The sequence below is a fragment of the Hordeum vulgare genome, chromosome 3H (assembly GCF_904849725.1).
Source record: "Hordeum vulgare subsp. vulgare chromosome 3H, MorexV3_pseudomolecules_assembly, whole genome shotgun sequence".
Classification (NCBI taxonomy): domain Eukaryota; kingdom Viridiplantae; phylum Streptophyta; class Magnoliopsida; order Poales; family Poaceae; genus Hordeum; species Hordeum vulgare.
This window is the reverse complement of record NC_058520.1, coordinates 281,664,852-281,682,650: the sequence shown is the minus strand read 5'-3', so window position 1 is coordinate 281,682,650 and position 17,799 is coordinate 281,664,852.

Here is a 17,799-nt window from a genome sequence, read left to right as displayed (position 1 = left end):
GCTTCGGACAGGGAGCCTCGGGCAAGGCGGGGGCGCGACGGTTTCGGGCCCGGCGGGCCCGATCTGGGCTTGCGGGCCCGCGACAGCTGGGGGAGGAGAGAGGCTGCGGCTAGGGTTTCGGGCGTGGAAAACGAGGCAGGATTAGGGGGAGGCTGTCCGAAAATTAGAAGGGGTCTATATATAGACAAACGGGGGGGGGGGGGGGTGGGGGGCTAGGATAACCGGAATCGCGCTCCGGATCCAACCGCAGGGTCGGATTCAGACGATTCCGAACGCGGGTATGGGTACGCGGCCATGTAGAGGGGATATCCGGGGACGAGAGGGAGAACGGGCAGCGCGGCAACGAATTAAAAACACCGACAGACGTCCGAGGGTAGACCGAATACGGTGCCGCTACGGTCGACCGTTCGGGTACCAGACGGACTCCGATCGCGACGAAATTCGACAGGTGGCCTAGCTATAATAAAAATAACACCGCGCGTCAAATCTCAACCCGATCAGAGAAAGTTTTAAACGCACACTTTTAAAACAGGGTTTCGACGGTACCGCGGGCGCGTGCGTGTGCGGTCGGGTTCAGAACGGACAACGACGAGAATCGGCAACTAATAACGAATGCAAGTTTTGAAAACTGGCGGCGACGGAGATGCCGATGCAATGCTGATGATGCGCATGATGCGATGATGATGCGACAAAATAAAATAGACACACGATGAAAACGGAAAGTAAAGGGAATCTTCTGGAACGTCGGCATCGGGCTGTCACAACTCTCCTACACTACAAGAGGATCTCGCCCCGAGATCCAAGAATGAAAGGGGGAGAGGATTAGAAAGAACACGAGGTTAGAATTTAGTCGCTTCTTTGACCAACGAGTGAAGCCAACGACCTTTGAAGGTTGTAAGGAGATGAGGAATGATATGAGAAAGAAGCAAGAATTCACAGAAAATTTCGGCAGCACTTCGGTAGGAAAATGGGACAAAAAATTCAAAAAGGTAGGAGAAATAGACAATATTCACAACAAACAAGTACATAGAGCAAGGGAACACCATGATTTTGATAGAATAACAAGATAGACCCAAAAGAGCAATATCACAATGCCTCCGGAACAAGAGAATATGAACTAGCTCATACGGAAGAAGAGAATGAAGAAAAAAGAATGACAACTACCATCACAATAGAATTGAAGAGCCTCCGGATAGAGAATAGACATAGTAGTTGGAAAACCAACAACGAAAGAACCAGATAGTAGTGGGCTTATGAAAATCATCTCAACAAATATGAGGTGACAAACAACCACTAAAAGGAACAAGGACAGATGAAAGCAAAGATATGAAAACTTCTTACACCGAGAGGATACGTTGAGAACTGGGACTAATGACAAGCACCATGATAGCACAATCCATAGGAAAGTTTTAGGTGAAGTCCAAACCAAGATAGCTCAATGAAGAAATCAAGGGTTGAAATATCTCATGATCACAGAATTGGTGGGTTTAATTATCGCATTCTTGAAAGGAAAACTCTGTGAGGCTCCTACACTAACAAGAAGGCTATAATACCACCTCAAAGGATAAAGGAAGAACAAATGCACTTGGGAATGCAAGAGAATGGATAGATGAGAAAAGAATTGATATCATGAGTCACTCCGGAAGAAGAATTAAGATCACTTGATGAAACAAGAATAAGAATTATGTTATGCTAACCCTTCATCAAGTTTAATTGATGACAAGCAACGGAATTAGCATACAACTTATTCTTGTTGAAATGATTAAGGAGAGATATGAGCAGAAACTAGAAGAAATCTTGAAAGAGGCACCGGTGCGAATTCACAATTGAATGGGAATACCAAGAATTAATGGAGATACATGAGAATGAAGAGAACATAAGCCACCTGAGAGAAAACTTGAACAAGGCACCGAATAAACGAGAGACGAACGAAGAGACAACAATGGAGAAGAATTGAGGCTGAAAGCTGAAAGCTGAGAACGAAGAATCTTCTAAAATGATGGCCTTCGGAGGATCGAGAATAAAAACAACTCCAAAATGCACCGGATAGCACGAAAGGGATTACTCATTATTGGAAATAATGAGAGGGTAACACGAAGTTGAGATGACAATCTTCACAAGAACGGAGCAAGATTTACGAGGAACACTCCTTCGAATCTTCAAAGGAGAGAATGACGAGAAGAACATCACCAAGAATACTGAGACACTCCGGAATAAAAGAAAAATGGAAGGTTGAGCCAATATGAGAATTAATTCAAATAGATCTTGACGAAGGAATATGCCTGATGAAAATCCCACTTACGTCGTAGTTGAAAAGAATTAATGATCTCCGGAAAAGATTAAATAGCCAGGTAAGATCCTGGAAAACCTGTGGGTTATGGGCCCACTCAAAGAAACCACCGTTAGAAAAGATTGCTAGAAAGAGATATTGCACCGGTATGAAGAGAACTAGATGAGGTTGAGAACCTCGAAATACTTAAAAGAACTGAGAACAAGAATTCTGAGATAACTTCAACACTCCGGATAGAATAGAGAGAAATGACAACAGGAAGATAGACTGACAAAAGTTTCCAACATGGGAAAGAATTACAAGGATGAAAAGGATATGATGACACGAACAACTGAATTAAATTCACCGGTAAGGAAGACAAGAATGAACAAAGATGAACATGAAGCTCCTGAGAATCTTCACAACGAATCACCGGCTACGAAAGGAAGACGAGATAGCGGAAGCACAATGAAAAGAAACTCCTGGTTGAAAATTGAATCACTGAGAAAAAGGGCGGGAGGGCGGGGAAAAACAAAGACAACTGGGGACAGATGAGATGAACTCCGGAATAAAATGAGAGAAGGATCTTGCGAATTGGAGAGGGTTGAATTCACTTAAGAGAAGCACACCGGTAGGAAAAGAATTGATATGACAACTCCGGTAGACAAGAATTGATAAGGCGATTGATTGAGCAAAAGGATTAGCACTCTCATATGAATATGAGAACACTGCTTAGAAAAGATCTGAAATCACCACTTGACATCGAAGCAACCTGAATTACCAAATTTCAACAAAACAAAGGGTGCGGCTTATGAAGCAAGCCAGAACAAACTCATGAGAAAGACTTCGTCCGATATTTTCGTGGACAGGATCGCACGGGCTCGATTTTACAGTGGCCATCAAGTGCAAGGCAGTGCACCCGACATACGAAGCGTCCCCGAGTCGTAGCAAGCTACAAGGACTCTTTAAGACACAACGTGTACCGCTGTAAGTCGACCGTGAACAAACGAATCCACTAGATGTCGAACCCCAACCTAACATCATTCATTTGTTGGAATATTGTCCTATAAGCAACTACTTGAATTCCCACCTATGAATTCCCGAAATATCTGGTCATGCAATCTGGTACACGGATACAAGGAGTAATATCACACAACTCCTATACTAACCCGTCACCTGTATCACATCCGTCAACACACGACCAGAATCTCGGACCTTCATCTACAACAGACCCTCGTGATCACAACGATACAAAGTATGGCAATACCTTCGAACAATCTGCACCAGTACTGGGGACATCGGGGTTATCTCGCCACTACTAGTATTGAAGCAATTACGAACATCCTTCGTTCTTAGATACCAAGAAATCTGATGATAATGATGTGCTCGAGAATCCCCTGGAGCTCAACTCCCCGGAAGAAAATCAAGTCAGACAGGAGGCACCAAGACAGAACTCCGTCACATCGGCATCATATAGATTCCAAAAATATCCGCGTGATCCTAATTTTTTTTGAGTGGGAAGAGGAGTAGAGTAAACTATTACGTCAAGATTCCTCACTAGAGCATAGAAGAGGAGAAAAAAGAATCCTACTCTCCGATATATAACTAAGACTCAAATAGTTTTCACTAGACTCGACTCAGCCATGTTCGATCAATCAAGGGGGCTCCTAGGTCGGTCCTTGCTCTGATAACAACTTGTCACGCCCAAGATGCGACCCTATCCTCAATTTGGCACGGGGGCCTCGTCAGGGATAGAAGCGCATCTCGTCGTGTCACAAGAATGGATATCGTTACAAGTACATGTACTGAAAAGAAGAGATATAAAAGGAGTTGGCTTACACTCGCCACAAGCTACATCAGAGTCACATCAGTACATTACATAATCATCAAGAGTAAGAGAAGGGTCCGACTACGGACGAAAACAAACGACAAAAGAAGAACGACGTCCATCCTTGCTATCCCAGGCTGCCGGCCTGGAACCCATCCTAGATCGATGAAGAAGAAGAAGAAGAAGCAACTCCAAATGAACAATCAACGCGCTCGTGTCGGGTAACCTTTACGTGTACCTGCAACTGGTGTTGTAGTAATCTGTGAGCCACGGGGGACTCAGCAATCCCATTTCCAAAGGTATCAAGACTAACAAAGCTTAATGGGTGAGGTATGGTTAAGTGGTGAGGTTGCAGCAGCGGCTAAGCATATTTTTGGTGACTAACTTACGAGTACAAGAATAAGAGGGGGAAGATCTACGCATCGCGGACGTGTCTACTGATGATCAAATGAATGATCCTGAACACCTACCTACGTCAGACATAACCCCACCGTGTCCTCGATCGGAGAAGGAACTCACGAAAGAGACAGTCACGGTTACGCACACAGTTGGCAAATTTTAATTAAATTAACTTCAAGTTATCTAGAGCCAGTGTTAAACAAAGTATCCACGTTGAAACATAACCGCGGGCACGACTTCCCGAAAAGATTTAACCCTCCAGGGGTGCTCCAACTAGTCCATCACAAATTACCACAAGCCGCATAGAAATCCTCAATCACGAAGCTCGCGATCTCGTCGGATTCCCTAGTGGAAAACCTCAACTCTGAGATTACCCAAAGCATCACCGGAATCCCGATGCACCAGATATTTCGTCAAAGGTAAAACTAATCCAGCAAGGCCACCCGGTGTGTCGACGAACCCGATAGGAGCCGCGTATCTTGTTCTCAGGACACATCGTCTATGCAAAGTGGACGAGAACCAAACCTCGAGTTGCCCCGTGGTGGCACCGCCGACTGCTAGGTGGGTGGACCAACACTCATGAGGAGCACTGGCCCGGGGGTTGATTAAATATCCTCGGGTTAATTACTCCCTATGCGGTTCATTAGTGATTAGGCAAATGTAGTACCAAAGTTGGGCCTTGCCAGACCAGCTTTAATCTAAAACGAATTATCAAGGGGGTCCCCATAACAACCCCGATCGTGTTAGGAGCGCTCATTTATGGAACATAACACCGGTAGCCGGTAACTAAGGGGGCAAAGGTGGAACAAAACACCAGGCTAGAAAGGCCGAGCCTTCCACCTTTTACCGAGTATATAGGTGCATTAAAATAATTAGCATTAATATAGTGATATGACGAGGAACCCATGTAATCACATGGAAGCAACTGCACCTGCAACTAGCAACGCTATCAAAAGGGTTAAGCAAGCAGTAACATAGCCAATCAGTGGTTTGCTAGGTCGAACAGGTTGAAGGTTTCATGGCATTGTTGAGAGGCTAATATTTAACATGTGGTAGGCAACGAGACATAACGATAGAGACGGTAAAACTAGCATGGCCATGATAGTAATGGTATCTGGGGAAATGATCATCTTGCCTGAGATCCCGCTTGGAAGAAGAATGCCTCCGTGAAGCAGACGAACCGACGTAGTCGAACGGGTCCTCACATCCGACACGCTTGCGGAACTCTATCGAGACGGAGGGAAACGGAAACAAGCATCAACACACGAAATTCACCACACGATGCACAACCCATATGATGCATGAGCAGCTGAAAACATGCAAGTCACGGCATGACAAATCACACAATCAAACACTACACGTTAAGTGAAGTTCAATATGCACGAGTTGCATATTGACGAAACTCCACGTTAATTTATTTAGTTCTATCACAATTAAATACACGGCAATATTAATGTTGTAAAACATGCAAGAGGTGAAACGGAAGTTAAACTAACCATCTAGGCATTTTAAGTGAGGTCGGAAATGACATATAGCACCTCCGAATCGACCTCACAAGTTAATTTACAATTCTGTCCAGATCTGAACTAATGCATTCAATTGGTTGTTAAACAGAAAAACAAATAGGTTCACGTGATTCTACGCGTCAAGGCAAGCAATCTACACATAAAGAACATCTCCAACGGAGCTACGGTTCAAAAGATACAAGCACCGCAAGATATGATGGCATGAATGCAATATGTGTGCAACGACGGCTACGAGCACTTCAAAACAAACAACCAGCAAGAGAAAATGAAACTACACGAGATCCTAAGCAAGTTTCATGTAGGACACGATCAAATCGGAGCTACGGTTCGAAAACTACGAGCATAACAAGAACTCACTACAATCTGCCAAAGTCAGCCACATAGCATTTTCTATGCCTCACAACTTTGGCTACACAACTCCGATAAGCTCAAGCAAGGCATGGCACGGAAGAGGGCAAGACGCACTACTACAAACAACTAACAACAACTAGCATGGCAGCAAGGAGCACTAGGAAAAGAAGACACAAAATGGCATCTCACACACTATTTCAGACTTAGTGAAAATTACACCTCCTGAAAGTGCAGTTTTCAGCCTGAAGGCATATTGACAGCAGCAAAATCCATAGCTAAAGGACTCCAAATGGCATGAAAATTACCAGCATGCTAGAGAAACACAAGGGGTACAACTAACTCCATTGGACTAACCCCAAAAGAGCTACAGATCACAAGATGCAAGCAAGACAAGACAGCAACAAAATAATAACAGATTCCAGACTTAGAAATATTTCAGCTCCTCTAAAACAGCACTATTTCTAGCAACTTGAGAGCAAGCAAACAACACCTAAACATGCATTTCTACTGCAACTAAAAATACCAGGGACTAAACAAAAAATCCAAGATCAACTCTCTAGTTGACAACAAATTCGAACGGGGCTCGGAATAAATCCTACGAATTAATCAACAGGGCAACAAAGCAAAATATCTCGCGAACTAACTTCCTCAAAAGCTAAAACTTATTGCACAGAAAAATCCATGGGATTTTTCTACCCCGGAAACATATAAAATATGTGGGGTTTGCAACACAAAATAATGCCACACGATAATGCGGGAAAAATAACCTATATACGGGAAAATTAACTAGAGGCAAATCCTAGACGCAAAAATACGAGTGACCGCTCTAAAATACATGGAAAAATAGCCCCTAAAACATAGGCATTTCTATCATGGCATTCGAGCAATTCAAACACGCGCGGAAAATAAATGCGGGCACTTCCTATTGAGACAACACGGTTATCTAGGAAAACAACACACTAAACGACGTCAAACAAATGTGCAAGTTTTTAATTCGGATTCTACGCGAAAAGTTACACGAGATACATATATAAATCTTCGCGATCCGACTTACGGATGATATTCTACGGGCTTTCTAATATATCCATAATCCCTGAAATAATTAATTCTAAGACTACGAAATAAAAACACTACCGGGCCGGATCTACAACACGTGCATGGGCGCAATTTAGCAAAAGAGTCCAAGGGCAAAAATTAGAGGGCTTGGGGGGCTGCTCACCTTAGCAGGCCTCGGCCTGGTCGGTGCGCTGCTGGGCCGAGGGAGGCGTCGGGTGGAGCTGGGCTGCGGCACAGGCGAAGCCAGCGGGGCGACTGGGCCGGCCTGGAGCCTCGGCCTGGCAGACCGAGCTGGCCTATACGGGGCGCCTGGCCTGGGCCGGCTCGTCTCGACACTTGGGCCGCAGCGGCGGGGAGGCCCACACGCTGGCGAGGCCGAGCTGGGGCTGGCTCGTTCACGGGAGGGATCTCCTCGTCCTCCCGTGCGGAACCCCCTGGAGGCGGCGGCTGCCGGGGCGCGGCTGCGCATGGCGCCGCAGAGGCCGGAGGCGGCGGCCGGATCCGGGCGGCGGCTCGCCGGATGTGGCGGAAGGCGGGCGCTGCAGGGGCTGGCAGCGAGCGGCGACCACGGGGGGTTCCTGGCCGGCGAGGAAGGCAAGGCGGCTGGGTTGCCGCGGCAAGGTTGTTGGCCGGCGGCGGGGAAAGGAGCTGCGGCTCGGGCTCCTTCGGTGAGCTACAGGGATGCGGCGGCGGCGCTCCGTCCGCCGGCGAGGGAGCCGCTCCGGCGAGGGCTGGAGAGAAGCTTCGGGCAGGGAGCCTCGGGCAAGGCGGGGGCGCGACGGTTCCGGGCCCGGCGGGCCCGATCTAGGCTTGCGGGCCCGCGGCGGCTGGGGGAGGAGAGAGGCTGCGACTAGGGTTTCGGTCGTGGAAAACGAGGCAGGATTAGGGGGAGGCTGTCCGAAAATTAGAAGGGGTCTATATATAGACAAACGGGGGGGGGGGGCTCGGATAACCGGAATCGCGCTCCGGATCCAACCACGGGGTCGGATTCAGACGATTTCGAATGCGGGTATGGGTACGTGGCCGTGTAGAGGGGATATCCGGGGACGAGAGGGAGAACGGGCAGAGCGGCAACGAATTAAAAACACCGACAGACGTCCGAGGGTAGACCGAATACGGTGCCGCTACGGTCGACCGTTCGGGTACCAGACGGACTCCGATCGTGACAAAATTCGACAGGCGGCCTAGCTATAATAAAAATAACACCGCGTAAAATCTCAACCCGATCAGAGAAAGTTTTAAACGCACACTTTTAAAATAGGGTTTCGACGGTACCGCGGGCGCGTGCGTGTGCGGTCCGGTTCAGAACGGACAACGACGAGAACCGGTAACTAATAACGGATGCAAGTTTTGAAAACTGGCGGCGACGGAGATGCCGATGCAATGCTGATGATGCGCATGATGCGATGATGATGCGACAGAATAAAATAGACACACGACGACAACGGAAAGGAAAGGGAATCTTCTGGAACGTCGGCATCGGGCTGTCACAGCTGCGGTCAGCCGGGCATTGTCCGGGTTGGCTGTAGATAGGTTCGGCCGGGCTACAGAACGAAGTTGGACCGTGTGATCTCATATTTGAGGGCTGAAATTGGAGGGGAAGATGGGATTTCGGGATTGAAGGAGGTGGGTCTTGAAAGTGGGGTCTTCTAGGGGGGCGGCTACAATTTGTGCAAGGGCAAACCCTAGGGAGTGAGGGGCTCTCTGCATATGGTGGGTTTATATAGAGGGAATAGAATATGATGGGATGGATGACGTCTGTCCGATCGCGATCCGATGGCCACGAACGGAGGGAGGGGCTAGGTGGGTCTAGTGGGTTGTGTAGATGGGCTAGGTAGGGATGAGAGGGAAGATTGTGGCCCGTGACAAATTTTTAAAACACCAAAACATCAGAATATTAACCCAACTATAGTGCCACTATATATTTAACGGTTCGGGTAACAAACAAACTCCGACTGCGATGAAATTTGGCACACGACCTATCTACATTAAAATAAGACCGCACGCCAACTTTCAACCCAATCCGAGAAAGATTTTTACACACTTCTAAAAACAATAATTTAACGCTGCCGCGGGCGCGTGCGTGTGTGGTTGGTCCCGAAACAGTCAATGATAAACATGGAGATAACCGATAACTAATAAGGAATGCAAGTTTTGAAAATATGACAACAACGGAGTGCCGATGCAATGCGGATGATGCAATCATGAATGCGACAACCAAATAAATCACACGACCATAACGAAATAAAAAGGGAATCTTCCGAGTGTTGGTTCCGGGCTGTTGCATCCTGTGTGCACCTATTACTTTTACTCCACTCGTCGACCGCTATCCAGCATGCATCTAGAGTATTAAGTAAAACAGAGTAATGCATGGAGAATAATGACATGACATAGACAAAGTAAACTCAAGCAATATGAATAAACCCCATCGTTTTATCCTTAGTAGCAACAACATAAAGACGCATCTTGTCCCCTTCTGTCACTAGGATATAGAAATTTGCCAGGTTGAACCTACCACAACACACCTCTCTCACAGTAGAAATATCAATCTAGTTGGCCAAACTATTTCAATAGATCAGAGAAAATTATGAAGCTATCATAATCATGCACATAAGAATCATATAAGTATTCAGAGGAGACTCAAATATTTATCACGAATAATCTGAACATAAACCCACAATTCATCGGATCCCAACAAATGCACCACACAAAAGGAATTACATCATGTGGATCAAAGCTAAGATGCGATGATCATTGTATTGAAGATCAAAGAGAGGGAGATTGTCATCTAGGTACTCACTATGGACCCGTAGGTCTGTGGTGAACTATTCACACATCATCGTGAGGGTAGCAAGGTTGATTAAGAGGCCCTCCATAATCTATACCCCCTATGGCACGGTGCCAGAACAGAGACTTGCGGCGGCGTAAAAAGTGTTTCAAGACTACACTTGATGTTTTTAGGGTATAAGAGAATTTATAAGCCAGGGAACGGAGTCGGGAGGGCCACGAGGGAGGTACAAGCCATCTGGGAGCCCCCCTCCTAAGTCTTGCCCTATTGGCTTGTGGGCCCCTCATGCGGCCTCCAGACTTCTTCCGACACTCCTCGGTCTTCTTTTGGTCTAGTGAAAATCATTTAAAAGTTCCAGGGCAATTGGACTTCTTTTGGTATGGAAAACTCGAAGAGTGAAAAACATACAGAAAACAACAACTCGCACTAGGCACTGGGTCAACAGGTTAGTGCTAAAAAGTAATATAAATTGGTAAATAAATACCCCAAAAGTATTCTAGAATGACAACATATCAGCATGGAACAATCAAAAATAATATATACGTTGGAGACATATCACAAGCTGCCTTGTCGGTGAGGAATCCCCAGAACCCATCGCGCCCGACAAGACTCCTCCACTTCTCCGCCGCTCCACCTCATCGGGCTGATTGTCAACATCAGTGAGGTGTTGAGTGGGCAGGCAGTTAGGTGAGCCTTGCCAGGGTCAGGGACTTGCAGCAACTTTAATGACACCCGTCCCACGACGTGGCAAGAGAATAAGAGGTAGCTTGGCAGAAGACATAGAAGGAGAGGTGATCCTTGCTGGGAGATGTCGCCAGCATGAAAACTCATGGTGCATTTAATGTGTTTGTCCTAATCTGTCAGGGTTAGGTATTTACCACTGTAGCCCTTGTAAGTAGTTTTGGCAAAAACCCACTATTCAACCCATGTAAAAGATCATTTTAGCCAGTGTGGTAACCCCTTGACCTATAAAAAGGAGGCACATGGCTCCCTTTATAAGGGTTGACACTTCGTCCATTTGCACGCATAGCTTCACTCCTCGTGCATACTTGACGGGTTGTCGTGCTCGTGTACTTGGACACGTATAATCCACAAACAGAGGACATAGGGTTTTACACCCCCGAGCGGCCCGAACCTGTCTAAACCCCCCAAGCACGTACGATGTTGATGATGCTCTTTGTGCATGTGTGACCCTGTCTTGAACCACAAGGCACCTCGTTGGTCCCATAGATCATCGCACCCCCGACAATCACTGGTCCATTGCCTATGCTTTTCGTATATTAATCTTCGCTAAGTTACTATTATTGTTGTTGCTATTAAAAACACCACAATTGCTACTATTATTGTTCTCATTACTATTGCTACTGTTACCAAACTATCAAAACTGCCAAACTCTTGTGCTACTAAATACTTTGGTGTACAAAGATATCCCAAGTGTGGTTGAATTGACAACTCCATTGTTGTGATTCATAAATATTCTTTGGGACCCCTTGTGTCAAATTAACAAATTGGGTGAAATACTACCCTTGAAGACTGCTACGGTCCCCTATACTTGTGGTTTATCAAGACATTTTTCTGACGCCGTTGCCAGGGAGCATAGCTCTATTTACTGAGTTCACTTTGTATATTTATTGTTCATATGAATAAACTGAAAGACTCCAGAACAGGGATACATTAGTGTCGGAAGGTCCTAAGACGATGTATCAATCGGAGACCATTCAACAAAATTGTGTGCGATCCATCAATGAGGTCTAGCTCCGCCGCCAATAACACGAAGTGTGTGCGGTGTTTGTTCCATCAGGAATGATTGAGATGATACTTGCTTTTGTAATGTGTGGCATATAATTGGTCCTCATGAACTATTTATGATTAGACAAGCTAACACAAAGGATTGACAAAATACATATGTGTGCGAAGTACTGCATATAGTTCACTTGGATAAACTATTTGTGCTGATTGAGGAGAACATAGATAATTTAGCATGAGAAGGTGTCTGTGATACTCGACAAACAATTCAATAATCATAATTGTTTGGGAAGAACAGTAATTACAGAGTCAGTTTTGTTGGAAATATGCCCTAGAGGCAATAATAAAATAGTTATTATTATATTTCCTTGTTCAAGATAATCATTTGTTATCCATGCTCGAAATGTATTGATTGGAAACTCAAATACATGTGTGGATACATAGACAACATACTGTCCCTAGTAAAGCCTCTAATGGATTAGCTCTTTAATCAAAGATGGTCAAGGTTTCCTGACCATAGACAAGAGTTGTCACTTGTTAATGGTATCACATCACCAGGAGAATGATGTGATGGACAATACCCAAACTATGAATGTAGCATGTGATCGTGTCAGTTTGTTGCTACTGTTTTCTGCATGTCAAGTATATGTTCCTATGACCATGAGATCACGTAACTCACTGACTGTAGAAGAATACCTTGTGTGTATCAAACGTCGCAACATAATTGGGTGACTATAAGGGTACTCTACATGTATCTCTCAAGGTGTCTGTTAAGTTAGCATGGATCAAGACTGGGATTTGTCACTCCGTGTGATGGAGAGGTATCTTAGGGCACACTCGGTAATACAACATCACAACAAGCCTTGCAAGCAATGTGACCAAAGAGTTAGTCACGGGATTTTGTATTACGGAACGAGTAAAGATACTTGCTAGTAACGAGATTGAACAAGGTATAGAGATACCGACGATCGAATCTCGCGCAAGTAACATACCGAAGGACAAAGGGAATAATATATAGGATTAACTGAATCCTTGACATAGAGGTTCAACTGATAGTGATCTTCATAGAATATGTAGGAGCCAATATGTAGATCTAGTTCCCGCTATTGGTTATTGACCGGAGAATGTCTCGGTCATGTGTACATAATTCTCGAACCCGCAGGGTGTGCACACTTAAGGTTCGGTGATGTTTCTGTATAGTTGAATTATGTATGTTGGTGAACGAATGTTGCTCGGAGTCTCGGATGAGATCCCATACATCATGAGGAGTTCCAGAATAATCCGAAGATGAAGATTGATATATAGGAAAGATGTATTCGGGTTCCAGAAAGTTTTCGGGCATTACCGGTAAAGTACTTGGAGTAACGGATGGGTTCTCGGGGGTTCACCTGGAGGGGCCACCCACCCGGACGAGAACCACATAGGCCTAGAAGTGGCGCACCAGCCCATGGTGGGCTGGGTGGTCAGCGTCATAGGCCTATTTGGCCGAATAGAGAGGAGGTGGGGCAATCCCACTAGGAGGAGGACTCCTCCACCAAACCGAATTGGAGGACGACTCCTCCCCCTTGTGCGCTGCCGGACAACCCTAGGGTTTTTTCCCTAGGGCTCCACCCCTCCTTCCCACCTATATATAGTGGAGAGGAGAGAGGCTAGCCGCACTACAAGCCACGACGCAGTCCCTCTCCCTCCACTACTTCATGACACCCCGTAGGCTAGTTCGACAGTGCACATCGTAGCCCTGCCGGATCAGCTCCGCAAAATCATCCGCCATGCCATCGTGCTGTCGGAGAATTCATCTACTTCTTCACCCGTCTTGCTGGATCAAGAAGGCGAAGATCGTCATTGATCTGCTCGTGTGTTGAATGCGGAGGTGCAGTCCGTTCGGCGCTAGATGATGATTGGATTGCGGGACGACTTGCGATTTGGATTGCGAAGACGTTCAACTACATCAACCGCATTTCTTAATGCTTCCCTCTTATCGATCTACAAGGGTATGTGGATCCGATCTCTCCTCTCGTAGATGATCATCACCATGGATAGATCTTATGTGTGCGTAGGAAAAAATTGTTTCCTATGCAATGTTCCCCAACAGTGGCATCATGAGCTAGATGACATCTCGAGTAGAACACAAAGGATTTTGTGGGCGTTGATATTCAGATTGCTGCCCTCCTTAGTATTTTCTTGATTCGGCTGTATTATTGGATCAAGCGGCCCGGACCAACCTTACTCCTGCGCTTACGAGAGACCGGTTCCATCGATTGACCTGCAACTTGTTGCATAAAGATGGTTGGCGTGTCTCTGTTTCTCCTACTCTAGTTGAATCGGATTTGACAGAGGCGGTCCCTGGAAAAGGTTAAATAACAACTTGTATATCACCGTTGTGGTTTTGTGTAGGTAAGAACCGTTCTTGCTAGATACCCATAGCAGCCACGTAAAATATGCAACAACAAATTAGATGACGTCTAACTTGTTTTTGCAGGGTATCATGTGATATGATATGGACAAGTACATGATATTATATATTTGATATATGAGATGATCATGTTGTAATAGTTAAATATCGACTTGCATGTCGATGCTATGACAACTGACAGGAGCCATAGGGTTGTCTTTAATTCATTTTGGCGCTCGATATGCTTTGCTTTATCACTAGTTCAGTAGCTTTAGTAGTAACAACATAGTTGGCGCAACAACCTCGATGGCAGCACAATGATGCAGATCATGGTGGGGCGCCGATGATGATGGAGATCATGCCAGTGCTTTGGATATGGGGATCAAAAGCACAAGATCATGGCCATATCATGTCACTTATGATTTGCATGTGATGTTAATCCTTTATGCACCTTATTTTGCTTAGGACGACAGTACCATTATAAGGTGATCCCTCACTAAAATTTCAAGATAATATTGTGTTCTCCCTGAGTGTGCACCGTTGCGAAAGTTCTTCGTTTTGAGACACCGCGTGATGATCGGGTGTGATAGACTCTACGTTCACATATAACAGGTGTAAGACAGTTTTGCACACGCGGAACACTCGGGTTAAACTTGACGAGCCTAGCACGTACAGACATGGCCTCGGAACATAAGAGACCGAAAGGCCGAACATGAGTCATATAGTAAATATGATCAACATAGAGATGTTCACCATTGAAGCCAACTCATCTCACGTGATGATCGGACTTGGATTGTTGAATTTGGATCATGTGTCACTCGAATGACTAGAGGGATGTCAATTTGAGTGGGAGTTTTTTGATTAGCTAAACTCGTTATCTTGAACTATAGTCTAAGTAACCTTTGCAAATTTATGTTGTAGATCAATGGCTCACGCAGTAGCACACTTGAATTTTAATGCGTTCCTAGATACAGCCAAGTTGAAAGATGATGGAAGCAACTTTGTAGACTAGGATCGAAATCTGAGAATTGTTCTCATAGTTTCCCAAAAGGCTTATGTCCTTGATGCACCGCTAGGTGACATGCCACCCCAACCGACGACCCAAGATGATATGAACATCTAACAATCGTGTCTGGATGACTACTCAATAGTTCAATGTGCAATTTTGTATTTCTTATAACCGAGACTTCGAAGACATTTTGAACATCATGGAGCATATGACATGTTCTAGGAGTTGAAGTTCATCTTTGAAAATAATGCCTGGATCGAGAGGTATGAAACCTACGATAATTTTTATGCTTGCAAAATGGAGGAGAACGGGTCTGTTAGTGTGCATGTCCTCAGAATGTCTGGATACTCTAACCGTGTGGCTGAGTTGGGAATTGGTCTCCCGCTTTAGGCAATCACTGACAGAATCCTTCAATCACTGCCACCTAGCTATAAAAGCTTTGTGTTGAACTACAACATGCAAGGGATGAATAAATCAGTCGCCGAGCTGTTTACGATGCTGTAAGTCACTGAGTCAGAAATCCAGAAAGAACATCAAGTGTTGATTGTTAATAAGACCACCAGTTTCAAGAAAAATGGCAAGGGCAAGAAGGGTAACTCCAAGAAGATTGGAAAATTAGTTGCCCCTCCCACGAATAAACCCAAAGCTGGGCCTAAGCCAGAAACTAAGTACTATAATTGCAAGGGGACTGACCACTGGAAGCGGAACTGCCCCAAGTATCTGGCAGACAAGAAGGCGGCCAACGCCAAACAAGGTATATATGATATACATGTTATTGATGTGTACCTAACAAACTGTCATAGTAGTGCCTGGGTATTTGATTCCATTTTGGTTGCTCACATTTGCAACTCAAAGCAGGAACTACAGAATAGATGAAGGTTGGTGAAGGACAAAGTGACGATGCACGTGGTAAATGTTTCCAAGGTTGATGCGGTCGCTGTCGGCATGTTCTCACTTCAATTACCATCGGGATTAGTGATGAACCTGAATAATTGTTATTTAGTGCCTATGTTAAGCATGAACATTATATCTAGATCTTGTTTGTTGCGAGACGGTTACTCATTTAAATCACAGAATAATGGTTGTTCTATTTATATGAGTAATATCTTTTATGGTCATGCACACAATGTGAGGGGTTTGTTCTTATTGAATCTCGGTAGTGATGACACACACATTCATAACATTGATGCCAAAAGATGTAGAGTTGTTAATGATAGTACCACTTCTTGTGGTACTGCCACTTAGGTCACATTAGTATAAAATGCATGAAGGAACTCCACGCTGATGGACTTTTGGAGTCACTTGTTTTTGAACCACTTGACACATGTGAACCATGCGTCATGGGCAAGATGACTAAGACTCCGTTCTCCGGAACAATGGAGCGTGCAAGTGACTTATTGGAGATCATACATACTGATGTACGTGGACCAATGAGCATAGAGGCGCGGGGTGGTTATCGTTATTTTCTCACCTTCACCGATGATTTGAGTAGATATGGTTATATTTATTTAATGAAACACAAGTCTGAAACCTTTGAAAAGTTCAAGCAATTGCAGAGTGAAGTAGAGAATCATCGTTACAAGAAGATCAAATTCCTACTATCTGATCGAGGAGGAGAATATCTGAATTATGAGTTTAGCACTCACTTAAGACAATGTGGAATTCTTCCACAATTGACTCTGCGTGGAACTCCACAACATAATGGTGTGTCCGAACGTCGTAATCATACTTTATTGGATATGGTGCGTTCTATGATGTCTCTTATCGATTTGCCATTACCATTTCGGGGTTATGCATTAGAGACATGTGCATTCACTTTAAATATGACACCATCAAAATCCATTAAGACGACGCCATATGAATTGTGGTTTGGCAAGAAACCAAAGTTGTCATTTCTTAAAGTTTGGGGATGAGATGCTTATGTCAAAAAGCTTCAGCTTGAAAAGCTGAACCCAAAGTAGAGAAATGTATCTTCATAGGATACCAAAGAGATAGTTGGGTACGCCTTCTATCTCAGATCCGAAGGCAAATTGTTTATCTCTGAAAACGGAGATTTTCTTGAGAAAGAGTTTCTCTCGAAAGAACTGAGTGGGAGGAAGGTAGAACTTGATGAGGTTATAGAACCTTCACTTTGACAAGCAAGTAGCACAATGCAGAAAGAGGTTTTTGTGGAGCCTGCATCAGTTGAAGAGGAAGCTGTTGATGATGATCATGTAGCTTCAGATCAAGTTGCTATCGAACCTCATAGGTCAACAAGGGCATGTATTGCTCCTGATTGGTACGGTAACCCTGCCTTACCAATCATGTTGTTGGACAACGATGAACCTACAAGCTATGGAGAAGCAATGGTGGGCCTGGATCCAACAAATGGTTAAAGGCCATGAAATCCGAGATAGGATCCATCTATGAAAACAAAGTGTGGACTTTGGAAGTAT